We start from the raw sequence: 4,229 nt of genomic DNA, 5'->3' as shown, positions 1-4,229 counted from the left end.
ATGGCTTTAGAAAGGAAATTTATTAAGCAACAAGTTTATAGTTCAAAGGCCATAAAAATGTTCAAACTAAGGGGATAAAAGGGTAGTTAAGTGGTAGAATTCTAGCCTGCCATGTGGGAGAGCCAGGTTCAATTTCCAGTCCATGTGCTTCCCCCAAAACAAAACAAACAAAAATTCAACACTTGTTGCTGCAATACTGCGGTACTCACATGGAAAAATAATGAAATGTGACCCACCACACAGCGTACACAAAAAAGTCAAACTAAGGCATCCAGGTAAAGATATATTCACTCAAGAAAGGCCTTTGGGTCCAAAAAACATCTTCTAACTAGGAAAGCACATGACTTGTATCTGCTGATCCTTTGACTTCTGGTTTCAAACATCTTCCATGGAGTCATTTCCCTTCTGTATCTCTAAATGTCTTTGTCTGTGACAGTTCAGAAGCAACTGTTCTCCAAGCATGATGCACCTGAGGCTTCTTAAAATTGTTTCCCTTTTTAAAGTACTCCAATAAATTAACCAAGACCCACCTGGAGTGTGCAGAATCACATCTCCATCAAGCAAAAGTCACACCCACAATTGAGGACATCACATATTCATGGCAATAATCCAATCAAAAGTTTTTTTGTTCCTTAAAATAGTGAATCCGGATTAAAAGTAACATCACTGCCTTCACCAGATTGCATCAGAAGAAGGTAGAGCTTTCCTGGGGGTAGATAACAGCTTCAAACAGGCACATTCCAGACTCTAGACTTTTTACTGAGCTCCACCATCTCCAAGACTTAGGGCAGTACCTGGGCTCTTTGCCATTTCTGGAGAGCACATGCTCAACACCCTCAGAACAATGGATTATCACCAGGCTCACCCTAATTCTGCTGCTGGAATGCAATATACCAGAAATGGAATGGCTTTTAAAAGGGGAATTTATAAAATTACAAGTTGACAGCTTTAAGGCCATAAAACTGTAAAACTAAGGTACACAGGGACACACCTCGACTCAAGAAAGGCCATTGGGTCCATAAAAACCATATCAGCTTGGAAGACACATGGATGGCATCTGCTTGTCCTTTGGCTTCTGGTTTCACACAACTTCCACAGGGATATTTTCTTTCTGCATCTCTAAACATTGCTGTCTGTGTCAGCTCTAAAGCAAAATGTGCTCTGAGCATCTGCATCTGTGGTTTTTCCAAAATGTTTTCCCTTTCTAAGGACTCCAGTAAACTAATGAAGACCCCCCTGGAATTGGCTGAGTCACATCTCCATCTAAGAAAATAATCACAACCAAAATTGGGTATGTCACATCTCCATGAAAATAGTCCAATAAAAAGGTTCCTACCCTAAGATATTGAATCATGATTAACAGAAACATTGGATAAGGAAAAAGACTTGCCATTCCTGGTTTATAAAATAGCTTCACACCAGCACAGTGAATGATCTTCCATTATAAAAAATCATGTTCATATTCCTAGAAATTTATAATAAAGGTGAGATTGCAAAATGTGTCAAAAAATTGAGTCTGGGGCCTGTGTTTCAGAAAGGTATGGCAGTGGGACTGCTGGGGAAGATGCCAGTGGTGGTGATAGTGGGAAAAGCTTCAATTTCAAGAAGTTTCTGTATCAATGAGAGAATCAGAAGGTCGAGGACCCTGGAGGAATTGCTACACTCCAGTGTATGGTCAGTTTCCAGCTCTATATCTGCTCCATAATAACATGAATAATGCAAGATATCTTTGGGAAAAAATACCATCTGCTATAAAATCTGCCAATTCTGAACTTGGGGGAATTTTTGCAGTAGGACAATAAATCTGGAAGAAAGACTTCCCTGGGATTTATACAACCAGCAACTCTCACCAGTGGTCCGAGACAGTCCAGCCAATCATGAAAGCACTAAGATGAAACAAGAAGATGGGTTTTCACCCTGGTTTTTAAGTGAATAGCTGGTGATTTTGCAGCCTTTGTTGGGTTTCCTGTAGAAGATGCTGTGAAAGAACAAGGATGACAAACTGACTCCACCACAAGAATGGTTATGCCCAAAAAGCCAGTTGCAGTTCCATGGAGGTCTCCTTTAACAGCTTTATTCCCTTATTGGAGCTTGCCTTAGTCCCACCAATCACCAGCAAACAGCAGTTAGCCAGATTGACGGATTATGTGGCTTTCCTTAAAACTGATATGTCATACAGAGTTCAAGATCCACTTTCAGAGTTGTGTACACTGACAAATAGGGAAATGTAACATTTTTTATTTTCAATTTATTGAATAGATTAAGCACCTTGGCATTCCTTATTGAGTATGTGATAAAATCCATGTATAATATAATATATATGTTGTCTTAAACATTTGGCTGAATAGTTGTTGAAACAATTCTCCTGTAGTAATATTCATCAGTTTGCATGAGACCCGTCAATATTATGTGGGGAGGTTATTTTTCCTAGTGACTCATAAACATTTCTTGCCTGTTTAATGCAGAGCAGAAATTGTCAACTGAGTTTTCCCTGCCCTCTTCTTTGCACCCCTACCACCCCAGCCCCTCCCAGCACACTCACATCAGTACCATTGTTTGATTGTTGTGTAATTCATTTGGGATTTGAGTACTGTCCTCAAAAGGCAATATCGCAATCGTTGGGATTCAAACTCACCCTCTTTGGGAAATATGCTCTCTTTTTCACCTCACTTCCTGAGAATACTAAAATATAACCATGGAACAAAAGACCATTGCCTTTAAAAAACAGTTTAACTTTAAACTTTTGCTGATACTGTGAGTGCATCCATTGCTTGCAGTGGGGAACTTGCCATGAAAGCACAACTTACTTAAGTCATTCATGAGAAATGTTAAGTTATAGTATCTCTTTTCAGAAAAAAGAAGTGTAGCATGCATGATATTGTAAGAGAATCTATTTAAGATAAGTGATACACTTGGTACAATTCTCCTTGCAGCCTGTTGCTTGCTTGCATTTATCACTCAGTTCAAGTCCTGCCTTCTAGAGAAATACTGAACAAACCAATCTTTCATTTTTCATGTGACAGCCCTCTGAACATTTGAGCTTGTTTATTGTATCCCCAGGCTAAATACCCGTGTTCATTTTCTCTGCATTTGTTCAATAAATATTTAATTCAATTCTTCAAATCTTTCATCTAAAGTAATTTGTAGAAATTTCACTGTTCTGTTCATCTTTCTGTGGATACACTAGTTTATCATTAACTTTTAGAAAATATTTTTAATTAAATAGAAACAGTCTATATAGTCATAATTACATGATTCATGTTTTCACTCATGTTGAATATATTTTATCATCTGACATGATTCAACATTGTTTTATGAAGAGGACTTAGGTTTTTATTTGGACAAGCCAAGCATCCTTCTTTTGTCCTTTTGTAACAACCATTGTTCTAATATGTGATAGTTTTTGTATCTGAAAAGCAATTATCTTGTCAACCTGATTTCCTCTACTTATAATGATATTGGTCCTCATGTACCTAAAAAAAATTATTACTGTGACTGCCAAATGTAAACCAGGGAGAAACCATAATTTATATTTTATATAATAAAAACTCTTATATATTGAATAACTAAAATGAACCTGAACTGTCATAAATAGTTCCTTTTATTAGCACATGTATCCAGATGAAAATATTAGAGTTATTATTCTGTTCATTTTTTAGATGAGAATTAGGGTAAAAAAATATTTTAATAGCTTATCCAGAGATATAAACATTAAGTGATTTTACAAAAATTCCTTGAATCTAGAGATCATGCTCATCACAATATATTCTTATTTACAATTACTTTCAAAAAAGTTTTAATTGATAAATATGAAATAAATAAATAATGATAGTTTTAAGGCATTATTTTCTGTTCTTTGTATGCATTATTATTTCATATCAATGGCAGATAAGGAATTAAACCTTAGTCATCTTTACTGGGTGCATTAATGTTATAGGCCACACACTAATATTAATTTTCAGAAGATATGATGTATTTTAACTTGTTTATTTAAATCAAATTTCTTCCAGAAATTATATTTTTACTGTAGGTAGATGGCTAGTACATTCTGATCCCACAAGTTCTATATTTCCATTTCCACAAATCCTGGCATTATTTAGGAAAGACCTAAATGATGTGTCTACGAATATTTAGGCAAGACCCAAATGACATGTCCAAAACTTCTTAACTTTGAAAATAATACTTACCATGTGCCTAAAGTGATTAATTTAAGTATTATTTGTCTAAAA

At 35.8% G+C, this 4,229-nt stretch overlaps 1 pseudogene; it reads left to right on the top strand.

Annotated features, from left to right (window-relative positions):
• The first annotated feature begins 1,599 nt into the window (after positions 1-1,599).
• Positions 1,600-2,231, top strand: LOC143649302 (COP9 signalosome complex subunit 8 pseudogene; annotated as a pseudogene).
• The last annotated feature ends 1,998 nt before the right edge of the window (positions 2,232-4,229 follow it).

The sequence above is a fragment of the Tamandua tetradactyla genome, chromosome 11, assembly GCF_023851605.1.
Source record: "Tamandua tetradactyla isolate mTamTet1 chromosome 11, mTamTet1.pri, whole genome shotgun sequence".
Taxonomy (NCBI): Eukaryota; Metazoa; Chordata; class Mammalia; order Pilosa; family Myrmecophagidae; genus Tamandua; species Tamandua tetradactyla.
Note: the sequence above shows the minus strand (reverse complement) of the source record. Positions and strands in the feature narration are given on the sequence as shown.